Source organism: Aotus nancymaae, unplaced genomic scaffold (genome assembly GCF_030222135.1).
Source record: "Aotus nancymaae isolate 86718 unplaced genomic scaffold, 86718_ANA_hifiasm-v0.15.2.pri h1tg000009l, whole genome shotgun sequence".
NCBI lineage: Eukaryota > Metazoa > Chordata > Mammalia > Primates > Aotidae > Aotus > Aotus nancymaae.
In genome coordinates, this window is record NW_026988420.1 from 7,428,150 (window position 1) to 7,442,646 (window position 14,497).

Genomic DNA, 14,497 nt, shown 5'->3' on the forward strand with positions numbered 1-14,497 from the left:
TTTTTGTGTAAGATACAAGCCACAGACAAAGTTCATAAAACAAACGCATATTTAGTATAATAAATAACTAAAAGGTAAACCCATCTGTGAAATTACCACCGAAGTGAAGCCATAGAATGTTGACAGCTCTAGAAGTACTCTCCTCATTTTTTATTTTAAAAATATGTTTGCATTTTAGGTTTTGGGGTACATGTGAAGAACATGCAAGATTGTTGCATAGGTACACACATGGGAGTGTGATTTGCCGCCTTCCTCCCCTTCACCTATATCTGGCATTTCTCCCCATGCTATCTCTCCCCAACTCCCCACCCCCCGCTGTCCCTCCCCTATTTCCCCCCAACAGACCCCAGTGTGTGATGCTCCCCTCCCTGTGTCCATGTGTCCTCATTGTTCAACACCTGCCTATGAGTGAGATAAATATATATATATATATATATATATATATATATATATATATATATATATATGTTTGCAGAAGTTGTTTTTAGAATTCTGGACCTAACTCCTATCTTTTCCCACTGTGGGGCTTGTCTTTTCACACTCTTTATGATGTCTTTTGCTGAACAGAATCTCCTCGTGTTAATGTAATTTTTTTGTTTGTTTGTTTGTTTTTACGTCTTGGTGGTCATATTTATTGGAAGAGCTTGAGGAAAATGAAAGTACAATTTAGCTTAAGAAGTTGTGAGTTATCTGCAAATCAACTCATTTCAGGAGTGGAAGAATCCCCGGAATTATTTCTTAATATCAGAACGTATGCAGATTTCTCTTTTGAATGTCCTGGCCACTGTACAAAGTCTCCTGTTTTCCACAGAGGACAAATTCTTTGTTTCAGCCAACTCTCAGCAGAGGAGCAACCAGACAATGCCATCTCCCCGGACAAAGAGCACTGGAATATTACAGTTTGTTGATTTATATATATCTCTCTTCATATGTTTCTTCATCAATTTCTTTTTATTTATTTTTATTGCATTTTAGGTTTTGGGGTACATGTGAAGAACATGCAGAATTGTTGCATAGGTACATACATGGCAATGTGGTTTGCTGCCTTCCTCCCCATCACCTGTATCTGGCATTTCTCCCCATGTTATCTCTCCCCACCTCCCTACCCCCCACTGTCCCTCCCCATATCTCCCCAACAGACCCCAGTGTGTGATGTTCCCCTCCTTGTGTCCATGTGTTCTCATTGTTCAACATCCACCTATGAGTGAGAACATGTGGTGTTTGATTTTCTGTTCTTGTGTCAGTTTGCTGAGAATGATGGTTTCCAGGTTCATCCATGTCCCTACAAAGGACGTGAACTCATTGTTTTTGATGGCTGCATAGTATTCCATGGTGTATATGTGCCACATTTTCCCTGTCCAGTCTATCATCGATGGGCATTTGGGTTGGTTTCAGGTCTTTGCTATTGTAAAGAGTGCTGCAGTGAACATTCGTATGCATGTGTCCTTATAGTAGAATGATTTATAATCCTTTGGATATATACCCAGTAATGGGATTGCTGGGTCAAGTGAAATTTCTATTTCTAGGTCCTTGAGGAATCGCCACACTGTCTTCCACAATGGTTGAACTAATTTACACTCCCACCAACAGTGTAAAAGTGTTCCTATTTCTCCACATCCTCTCCAGCATCTGTTGTCTCCAGATTTTTTAATGATCACCATTCTAACTGGCGTCTTCATCAATTTCTATAGTAGTCACAGTTTCTTCTACATCTCCCAAGATCATATTTAAATGTTGATCATAAGCATGTAATCTGCCATTTCTCATGAATCTTCCTATGAGTCTTCTCCTTTACTACTCATGCTTTTGGTATATTGGCTGAGAAACATGTCCTCAAGCTCATGAAGATAAGAATATTCTGTATTCCTTCTAAATGCTTTGTGGTTTTGCTTTCACATTAAGGTCTATAGCCAGTCTTGTATATGGTAGGATGAGGGGGTTCTCATTTTATGTTTTTCTGTATGGATACCCATTCTCTCATTTCTTCATGCCATTCTGACTATAAATTAAGTGTCTCTCTGCTTAAATTTGCTTCTGGGCTTCTTGTTCTGTTCCAGTGATCCATCTTTACACCAAAACTACACCATCTAACTAAAGTTTTATAATACATGTATCTGGTAGAGCAGAAACTAACTGATTTTTAAAAGAGAATTGCTTTTCTCTTCTTTCTTTTTTTTTTTTTTTTTTTTGAGACGGAGTTTCGCTCTTGATACCCAGGCTGGAGCGCAATGGCGCGATCTCGGCTCACCGCAATCTCCGCCTCCTGGGTTCAGGCAATTCTCCTGCCTCAGCCTCCTGAGTAGCTGGGATTACAGGCACGCGCCACCGTGCCCAGCTAATTTTTTGTATTAGTAGAGACGGGGTTTCACCATGTTGACCAGGATGGTCTCGATCTCTTGACCTCGTGATCCACCCGCCTCGGCCTCCCAAAGTGCTGGGATTACAGGCTTGAGCCACCTCTTTCTTTTTTTAAAAACAATTTGTTTTTTGAGACGGGGTCTCACTCTGTCACCTAGGTTGGGGTGCAGTGATGCAATCTTGGCTCACTGCAGCCTTGACCTCTCAGGCTCAAGTGATTCTCCCACCTCAGCCTCCCGAGGAGCTCAGACTATAGATGTGCACCACCACACATGGCTAAGCTTTGCTTTCCTTGACCTTTGAATCTCCAAATAAAATTAGAAGCCACTTATCAAGCTACACACACACACACACACACACACACACACACACACACACACACAGGATGACATTGCATCTATAAGAATAATTTGGGGAGAACTGACATTATTATAATACTGAGCTTTCTAATACATGAGCATAGTATATATCTCCATATATTAAAGTCTTCTTAATATCTGTCAATAATGGTCTAGAATTTTAATGATACAGGTGTTCCATATCTTTTGCCTTTTCCTAGAAATTTCACATTGTTTGATGCTATGGCAACGGATACCTCTTCTGCTTCATGTTCAATTTGTAGCTCTTTCTGTAAGTACAAATTGATTTTTGTATATTGATTTTATATCCAGCAAACTTGATAAACATTCATATTCATTCTAAAAATGTATCTGTAGATTCTTTGCGTTTTCTACACACATAATGATACCATCATGAATAAGGACAGCGTTGCTCCTTATTTTGCAATTCTTCTATCTTTTATTTCCCCTCTTGACTAACTGTTCTTGTTAGGATCTGCAGAAAGTTGCGGAACAGTTAGAGTTGCCTTGTTTCTCTGTAAATCTGAAGGTGAATGCTTCTGACACATCACCCTGTAGTGTGATATTTGCTCCAGGCTTTTGTTGATCTCTTTATGGAAGTTCCTGCCTACTCCTTGTTTAGTAAGGGAACTTTATGAAACACATTTCCTGCAACTATGGAGAGGATCTTTTTTCTCTTTTATGTGCTAATGTGGTAAAAGACATAGATTGATTTTCTAATGTCCAGCCAGCCTTGCATCTGTAGTATAAAGCGAACTTGCTGTTGATGCAGTACTCTGTTCATGCAGTACAGGGCTTGGTTTGTTAGTATTTTGTACAGAAATTGGCAGAAATTTTTATTTTTTTATACAGTCCTTATCAGATTTTGGTATCAAGGTTATCTAGCCTTATAAAATTTCTCTTGAATAGTTTATATAAGACTGAAATTAATCCTTTCATGAATGTTGATATAATTCTCCAGAGAATCCATCTGGGCCTAATGTTTGCCTTTTGGGAAAGCTTTTGATGATTCATCCAGTTTTTTTTTTAAATGGTGGTAGAACCATTCAGGTTTTTTAAAATTTTGTCTTTTAGAGTGAATCTTGATTAGTTATATTTTCTAGGAAACTGTCCCTTTTTTCAAAATTTCTATTTAGTTGACATATATAAGTTGTTTATAATATTGTCTTGTCTTTCAAGTAACTAGGGAATACTAGTTGGTTGTGTGTGTGTGTGTGTGTGTGTGTGTGTGTGTGAGAGAGAGAGATACTAGCAGCCTTTTGTTATAATTTTCTAGATTACTTGTGCATTAGTTTTTTGCAAAAAAGTGTGTAAAATGTATAATTTCATCATTCTTAATTTATTAGCTTGACTACATAGAAAAAAATATGCCTTCTTAAACTGTTTGGTTACCCTGAGGTATACTGTATATAAGAAAAGCAGGTTAAACATTTGAGCCCTTTTCTTTGTTTGCAATTTTTCAGAGAGATGAGTTAGCCTACAACAGCTCCCAAGGTTACCAATGAGGTTTTAAAATGCATCAGCATCATTATAAACTCATAGATTTTTTATATATTAGTTGTGCTTTAATAAATTGCAGGGATTTTTTCTTTAAAAATTTCAACTTTTATTTTAGTTATAGGGGCCCATGGCAGGTTTGTTACATGGGCATGGTGAGTGATATGGGTTGGCATATGCACCCAAACCGCATCTTGTAGCTCCCATAATTCCCACGTTTTAGGAGGGGCCTAGTGGGAGGTAAGTGAATCATGGGGGCCGGTCTTTCCCATGCTGTTCTCGTGATAGTGAATAAGTCTCACGGGATCTGATGGTTTTAAAAATGGGAGTTTCCCTGCACAAGCTCTCTCTCTCTTTGCCCACCGCCAGCCATGTAAGATGTGACTTGCTCCTCCTTGCCTTCTGCCATGATTGCCTCCCCAGCCACGTGGAGCTGTAAGTCCATTAAACCTCTTTCCTTTGTAAATTGCCCAGTCTTGGGCTTGACTTTATCAGCAGCAATGAAAACAGACTAATATAGTGAGTGATGCTGAGGTTTAGGGTACAGATCCCATCACCCAGGTAGTGAGTATAGTACCCAACAGGTAGTTTTTCAGCCCATGCTCCCCTTTCTCCTCCCCTCTGCTCCCGACTCTAGTAAGCCACAGTGTCCATTGTTCCCATGCTATGTCCGGGTGCGCTTAATGTTTAGCTCCCACTAAGAAGTGAGAACATACAGTATTAGATTTTCTGTTCAGCAGTGATTTTTCTTTTTGATGCCAACACCATTCTATCCTTGGGCTGTGAGACCCCCACCCCCAACACCAGCTGGCTCTGAGTTGACCTGACTTGCCCCACTGGTCTGGGGAGCTTCCTTGCCTATCAGTATCTTCTTTCTGAGTTTTTCAGATCATGGCCCAGCACTTTCTCACAGTCTTGTTTTATCTCCTCTCTGCCTTTAAGATTTTTATAGATTCATTATTTTTGTTTTGTTTTGTTTGGCCTTTGTAGAAGTTAATATACCTGATCATAGGTTTATTTAACAAGTATTTGCAGAGAACCTGCTTAGTGCTAGATGCTACAGAGAACAAGAAGATGAATTAAGAATGACTGAGATCCTCAAAGAATTTGCAGTCAGCTGGGAGAGTCAGAAACAGGAGCACCATGGCTGCTGGGCAAGATGGAGATGTGATGCATGAAAGTTCAAGCACAGTTTCAAGGGAATTGGCAGGGACAGGGCAGGCTTCACAGGAGAAGTGGTGCTGGGAAGCTCGAGCAGGATTTGGGGATTCTGACACAGGGAAGACATTACCTCCTTTCCCTGTAGTTGTGTCTGGCACATAGGCTCAGCAGAGGCTGCTGAGAATGTTCTGAGATCCCATACCAGCAGCCTCCTAACCCAAGCCAACCCAAAAGAGACATGCCCCCAAGAAAGGCTTCCGGACTTCACCTGCTGACCTGTATTTCTAGTATTTTACAATATGCACAAGTCATGTAGCCTCTCCACAAAAATACCGGGTGCAGCAAAGGAAACATTTTCTGACCACAACCACTCCTCTGTGGAGCCTCTTAAGTTAATCCTCACAAGAGGCCTGAGACAAATTTTCATCTAATGTATATTTTTCTACATCCAGTTCCTGGAATAAAAGAGAGAAAGTGGAAGTGAAATTATCTTGGGAATCATTCAGGTGAAAACAAAACAGAAAAAGTAGCACAGTTTATCTGAGGACACAAAATTAGAAGGCAATTTTTCCAAAGAGGTAAAGGGATCGTTTCAGATCTTCATGGGGAAAAAAAAAAGAGAGAGAATGTTAGCCCAGAGCACGGGACTGGGCAGGAACCACAGTGCCCTGTGGGCCAGGCTGGCTGGGAGCCCCTACGCTGGGCCCAGAGAAAGGTCAGGCTGGCTTCAGTGTGGCCCAGGTCCCAGAGCCTTCCTCTGGTTTGTTTAGGGAGCTGTGGGGCCAGAAGGAGCCAGAATTTTAATGGGGAAAGTGAGTTCTGAGTATGCTGGGTGGGGTGGTGACCTAACACAGGTGGGCCTGGAGATCTAAAAAATGCAGAAACATCACGGCCAAGGGAAGGGGAACAGACGGAGCCCAGCTGTAGCCAAATACGAACCACCTTCCCGTAAGGAAGCTAACCTCTTCACCAAGGAAGAAAAGCAAAGGCCACCAGTTGAACTTGAAGGGCGCCTGGGACCCACCGCCCTCCTTCCTCTCTGCTCCTTCCCTCCTTTCTCTCTCCCTTCCCTCTCCTCTCCTCCCCAAGTCTACTACTTTCCCTGAACTCTGGACTGATGTCCTGGACAGGAGGGGCTTTCAAGCAGAGTGCCAAGTGCCAGGTGTCCTTGTGATATGGGACTCAAACCTGTCCAGAGCCATCTTAAAGATAAGGCGATATATTCGGTTCTCCATTTGCTGTGAAGCACAGTGTTATTTGCCAACTTGGTTAAATTTAGCCCTAGAAAACCTCCTGGGATCTGCAGCCCGGAATCTAATCTCAACCCAGCAGGTGGCTGCAAGTGCAGGGGGCCAGGATACTGGGTTCATTTGTTGAGTCATTGCTTCACTCAAGAATCTGGGGCACATCAGCGCTGCCTAACAGAGCTTTCTGCCATGATAGAAGTATTCTATATCTGATCTGTCACATCAGTTCTGCTGTCCACATGTGGCTGTCTTAATGTTATTTAATATTCACATATGCAAGGAGACACCACTTGAACAGAACAGAGGCAGCTCACACCCTTGTGGAACTGATATTCCAGAGAAGAGTCAGAAAATAAAGTCACCAGGTGAATAACACATCAAAGAGTTTCCTAAGCACGGGGAAGAAAATAAACCATCTATCATGCTAGAGAATGCCAGTGAACCCTCTGGAGTGGGGGGCTCCTGGAGGCCCTTCCAGAGAGACAACATTCCAGCAGAGACCTAAAGATAAGAGAGGTCAGCCACGTGAGAATGTTCCAGGGAGAGCGAACCCCCAGGACAGAGCTGGGGTGGCTGCAGAAGGGAAGTGGCAGGGCGGATCTGCCGGGTCTCGCAGTCCAGGGCAAGGCTGGGTCGTACTTCAAGAGCGAGGGCTTCCCCGTCCTCCGCAGGGAGGTGTTAAGCAAAAGGTGGGACCTGACACACGTGACTGCAGGTCACTCAGGTTGCCCTGCGCAAAAGAGATGAGAAGGGGCGAGGGGGAGAAGGTTCTTGTTCTGGTCTGGGTCCCCTCGGCACACCCAGGCTTTCTAGCAGGAAGTTTGTTGGAGATGTTGGCATGGAGCAGGGTGAACAGCCGGACTGCCACCAGTGCTGCAACCCACAAGGGCTTCCAAGGGGCCTGACAGGGCACCCCGAACAAAAGGGGAGCCTGTGCCACGTGCCCCGGCCTGGGCGTGGGCTCTGCTGAGTAGAGGCAGAGGGTTTGGGGGGCCACCTCCCGCTGTGGTCAGGACAGGAAGTGGCTGGAGAAGCCACAGGCAGAGGCACTGGCGGACTGCGCTGCCCCAAGTTTGCTGCCAAGAGGGCCCCCGTGCCCCCTCCACAATCCAGACTGGCATGCCAGGCACCGCCCAACTGGGGAGGGCCTCCCGAGGCCCAGTTGTGGTCCTGGTGGGAGCAGGGAAAGGAGGACTGCCAGAGCTGGGTCCCAGATGGAGTGGAGCCCAAGCAGAGGAGTGGGGGGGTGGTCCTGTGGGACTAGTCAGGGAAACTGAGGTAGAGTCTCAGGCCAGGCAGCTGTGGAGAGGGTTACTAGGAAGCCAGAGCTGAGTGGAGTCAGCAGGATGCAGGAGTCACCAGACTTGCAGTCACGAGGCTCCTCCCTGGTAAGTTGGCTCAGGAAAGCAGGGAAGAGAGGCCAGGGGTGGGGGAAGGGAGGCGAGGGGTTGGGGAAGGGAGATGAGAGGTAGGGGGAAGGGGAAGGGAGGTGAGGAGTTGGGGAAAGGAGCCGGGAAGGAGAAGGGAGGTGAGGGGTCAGGGGAAGGGGAAGAGAGGTGAGGAGTTGGGGGGAAGGAGGGAGGTGGTGGGGGAGAAAGGAGAAGGGAGGTGAGGGGTGGGGGTGGAAGGAGGAAGGCGAGGGGCGAGGGGCGGGAGGAAGGGAGGCGAAGTGTTGGGGAGGGAGACGGAGGACTCCCGCCATCAGCCCAAGGGGTTGGGCGCACTGCACTGGGAGGCATCTCGGGGAACAGGAGCACGTGAGGGGTCGGTGCTGGGGCTGGGCCTGGAATTTTTCTGCGTCCTCCCCGTCCTTCTCCTCTGGACTCCATAGGCTCACCCTTGTCCTCGCCCAATACACACCACACACACATCACACACACACACACACCACAGACACCCAATACACACCACAAACCCCACACACATCATACACACACACACCACAAACACCCAATACACACCACACACCCCACACACATCACACACACACATCACAGACACCCAATACACACCACATACCCCACACACATCATACACACACACACACACCACAGACACTCAATACACACCACACACCCCACACACATCACACACACACACAACACAGAAACCCAATACACACCACACGCCTCACATACATCACACACACACACCACAGACACCCAATACACACCACACACCCCACACACATCACACACACACACCACATAGACACCCAATACACACCACACACCACACACATATACCACACACACCCAACACACACCACACACAACCACACCAAACACACACCACACACCTCACACACACACCATCATGCACCACACACACCTCTCACACCCCAGTGCACACATCTCACACACCCAACACACATCACACACCCCCCCACACACCACACACACCCCTAAGAAACACATATTACACACACCTCAAACACATCCCCTGCACATGTCACACACATCCAACATGCATCTCACACACTTCACACACACCCATCACACACCTCACACATCTCAAACATTACACACAATAACACATCCCGCACACCTCACACACACCCAACACACCTCACAACTCATCACGTACCTCACACATACACTCATCACACCTCACACCCATCACATCACACGCCTCACACATACACACCCAACACACACCACACACACCACACACCCCAATCATACATATCACACATCTCACACACACCAAACACAACACACACACCCAGAAAACCCACATATCACACACACCACACATCACACACACCACTCACACCAAACACACACAACACATGTATCACACACACTTCACCACACACCACAAACACACCACACACACCCACATACATCACACACACCATATATCATACCAGGCACACCCAGAAAACGCACACATCACACACCTCACTCACATCACACATGTCACATACACCCAGCACACACCACACACATATCACCCATACCTCACACACACATACAAAACACATATACACCATGCACACACCACACACACCCAAAAACACATATCACACACACCTCACACAGAACACACAACACACACACTCAGAAAACACCTCACACACCATACACACATCACACACACCACAGACATCTCACACACCACACGCATATCACACACTACACACACCACACACACTTCACACACAAGCAAAAGGCCACACACAAAAAATCACCACACACACCACATACCTCACACACACATCACATACATATCACACACCTCACAACACACACAAAACACAGAAAACCCACATATCACACACATCACACACACCACTCACACCCAGAAAACACACCACACAAACACAAAACAAAGCATACACTACATACAAAACACATATTACACACATCATACACACATGACATGCATATCACACACTACACACACACACACCACATACACATTTCACACAAGCAAAAAATCACACCTCACACACATCACACACACACCTCACACACACCACACAGAACACACACTCAGAAAACACACCTCACACACTATACACTCATCACACACACCACACGCATCTCATACACATATCACACGTGTATCACACACTATACACACTTCACACACAAGCAGAAACACACACAAAACACACACCAAGCACACACACTGAACACACAATACACACAAGACATCACACATATACATATACACAAATATCACACACCCCATAGAAAAAAACACACACCACACATACACAAAACATATCACCTGCACTAAACATATATACCACACACCACACAAAAAGAACACATCACATGCACATCCAAAATACACGACACCAATCACATATCACACACCACACACACAAAAATATATCACCAGACACAAAACACACATCACACACCACACACACCACAATCGCATTATACATCACACATATCACATCACACACACAAAACACCTCACACATCACACATACACACAAAACACAACCACACACACAAAACATCACGCACACCACAGTCAAGTCACATCAATACAAACACATACCTCACACACACACACAGAACACATATCACACACATCCAGCACAGACATCACACACCTTGGCCCCTGGATGACCTGCCTTCCTTCCCCCCGCGCTCACACACGGATGGACGCCTGTGGGACAGGGACACCCGAGCGCTCCAGTTCTGCGGCTGCTGGGCTCTGCGCACAGGACTCCAGTTCCAGGATGGTCCACTCAGCTCCGTGTCCTGCCTCGGCCTCCCCTCCTCAGGTTTCTTCAACCCAAACTTTCCGGAGCGCTCTAGCCGTCTTCCAACTCCAGCCCAAATCATGGCCAGTGTGGGTTTCTATCCTGTCCGTCCAAACCCCACAATATCACCAGGAAGAAACTTCTGGAGCCAGAGATCTCCCGGCCCATAAGCCTGCGTGGGCGCCCGGGAAGGGCGTCCCCGGATGTGGGGTGCCTGAGTTCCCATTCTGGCCCCACCGGATCCTGGCTCTGGGCGCTTCTCAGCGTCCACTCCATGGCCTGCGCCGGGACGGAGCGAGATGGGCCGTGGAAGACCGCGGGTCCGCAGCCCCTGCATCGCTTCAGTGCTCCCTGCGGGGGATGCGGCAGGGACCAGATCGAGTTGAGCTGAGCAGGGTTCCCCTTCCTGCTCTTTGATGGGCTCTGTGGACCGAGCCGAGTCACTCCCAAATTCACATGTTGATGCCCTAAAGCCCCGAGTGACTGCATTTGGAGGTCGGGATTTTAGGAAGTAATGAGGTCATAGGGTGGGGTCCTCATTCGAAAGCGTTGGTGACCTGAGAGCGCACGGACACACACTGAGGGCAGGCCCTGTGAGGATGCGGCGAGGAAGAGGCCACCTGCCAGCCGAGGAGAGCAGCCCTGCCGGCCCCTGACGCAGGCTCGCAGCCCCAAGGCAGGAGAAGCACCTCTCTGGGGGCTGAGCCTCCCGGGCGCGGCACTGCAAGGTGACTGCAGCCCCCGCAGGCTAAGACTGCAGGCGAAAGACACAGTCAGAATTGCTCTTCCTGTTCCAGTCCCTTCGTCCCGAGTTGGGCCTTCTATGGTGACACTGTGCAGAGACCTCGTGGCGCCCTTCCCGGGAACAGCACTCTCCAGCATCGTTTACTTAGCTGAGAGGGACACAAAGGCCACACAAGAGAGGTGCCTACGGCAAGGCACGCTAGCACCTGCACCTCCGCAGGCATTCCCACCTCGTGCGGTTCTCACTGTGATTCATCCACTGTCCACAGCAGCCAGACACTGCAGTAACGACGCTCTTCACCATCTCATTCAAACCTGGCCAGGAGGTGCTAGGATCAGGGGAAGTGAGGCCCAGAACTGCGCGATTTGCCTGGGGCCACCTGCTAGCAGGTGCTGCCCCAGAACCGAAGCGAAGGCACTCTGGTCCTCAGCTCCTCATCTCTGCGTCCTGCTGCTTCTCAAAGATCCAGCCGAGTCCCAGGGGAGTTGTGTGATACTCATTTTCAATCTATGCCATTGCGTATATACTATTGTGTCATGTGCACACACACTTCTGCCAGTGTACACACTAGTGTGTCATTGTGCATGTGCTGTCATGCATGCTGTTGAGCCACTGCGTACACACTATTATGCCACTGTGTGCATACCGTCATGCCATGTGTGCATGCTGTGTCCTCTTGGCAGCCAATTTCCCATTCTGAAGGAGGCAGATCTTGTCTTCTTGGTAGACTGTTGGGTGCTCCTCCCCCTACTCTCTCCGAGGTGCCCTTCCATCAGATTCATGGGCTTGTGACGAGGCCTGAGCTGGGCACTTGGAGCTGAGGTTGCAGGATGTGCCTGAGCCGAGGATCAGACTCTCCACCCACAACCAGCCCCTACATGTCCCTGGGGCCGGTCCTTGGCAATCTACCTTTCACAGGCCGGAAGCCCTTTTTTGTCATAAGCTGAGGGCAGCAGTTTAACCTTCACCCACTCCAGATGCTGAATCATTGGTAGCATGCAGGTCTGGATGGCAAAAGTGTCATGAGGCATTTCACTCTCCTTCCCTCACGCCCCACATCAGAACCATCAACAAGTTCTGTGGCTTCCACCTTCACTCCTGGACCCTCTGTGCTCCCTTCTGTGCCCACCAGCCATGGCCTGGGTCTCTTCAGCTCCCTCCCTGTGCCCAGACTGCCTCCTTCAGTCCCGTCCAGGGTCAGGACCCACCTGCCGTCTACCTTGCACATCTTTGAGCTAAGAATAGGTTTTACATTTAAAGAATTAGGGAAAAAATTAAAAGAACAACACGTGGTGATATGTGGAAGTTGTATGAACTTCGGGCCTCATTGTTCATACACAAGTTTTATTGGAACACTGCCACGCTCCATACACATTACCCATGGCTGCTTTCAGACTGCAAGGCAGTGTTGAATTGTTGCAACACTCGCCCCACGACACAGGATGGCCCGCAAGCCTGAAGTGTTCCACTATCTGGACCTTGACGAGAAAATTTTGCTGACTCTGACTCCACACAGCGGCCAGTGATCTTTACAAAATGCAAGTCAATTGAAACATGCCAGTCCAGGGGCTTCCTTCTGCATTTAAATTCTGACCTAACCTTACAAAGTTCCACAAGATCTAGTCTGGGTCCCTCTCCAACCTCCTCTCTGTGCATCCCCAGCCCCTCACCATGCTCATGCTGCTTTCTGGCTTTTTCTGTACCAGGTGAGGCTCCCACATCCTGTCCTGGGCTCAGAACACCCTGCCAGGATCACTCCTTTCCAGATCCTCACAGGGCTGGATCCTCTTGTCGTTCACATCTCAGACAGGTTTTCCCAGCCACCCAACATGGAGTGGACATTCGGCTGCATACTGTCTCATCACTCGGCTGCATTCTCTGATGGGCACTTACCTCTGATGAGTATTGTTTCACACAGTATCCCCTGGACCTTGGACGGTAGATCAGTAACTGTTGAAAAGTAGGCAGTAGTGATGGTGATAGTGGTGATGCTGGTGGTGATAGTGGTAGTGATGGAGGTGGTGATGGTAATGGTGGTGGTGGTGGTGGTGTTGGTGGTGGTGGTGATGTTAATGGTAGTGGTGATGGTGGTGGCAGTGATGATGGTATTGATGATGGTAGGGGTGTTGGTGGTGGTGATAGTGATGGTAACAGTAGTGTTAGTGTTGGTGGTAGTGATGGTTGTGGCGGTGGTGGTAGTGATGATGATGTTGTTATTGGTGGGGTGGTGATGGTTGTGATAGGATGATAATGGCAGTGGTGGTAGTGATGATGGTGTTGGTGGTGGTGGGGTGGTGATGGTGGTGATAGGATGATAATGGCAGTGGTGGTAGTGATGATGGTGTTGGTGGTGCTGGGTGGTGATGGCGGTCATAGGATGGTAATGGCAGTGGTGGTAGTGATGATGGTGTTGTTGGTGGTGGGGTGGCAATGGTGGTGATAGGATGATAATGGCGGTGGTGGTAGTGATGATGGTGGTGGTGGTAGTGATGACGGTTTGGTGGTGATAGGATGATAATGGCGGTGGTGGTAGTGATGATGGTGGTGGTGGTAGTGATGACAGTTTGGTGGTGATAGGATGATAATGGTGGTGGTGGTAGTGATGATGGTGGTGGTGGTGGTGGGGTGGTGATGGTGGTGATAGGATGATAATGGCAGTGGTGGTAGTGATGATGGTGGTGGTGGTGGTGGGGTGGCAATGGTGGTGATAGGATGATAATGGCGGTGGTGGTAGTGATGATGGTGGTGGTGGTGGGGTGGTAATGGCGGTCATAGGATGGTAATGGTGTTGGTGGTGATAGGATGATAATGGCAGTGGTGGTAGTGATGATGGTGGTGGTGGTAGTGATGATGGTGTTGGTGGTGATAGGATGATAATGGCGGTGGTGGTAGTGATGATGGT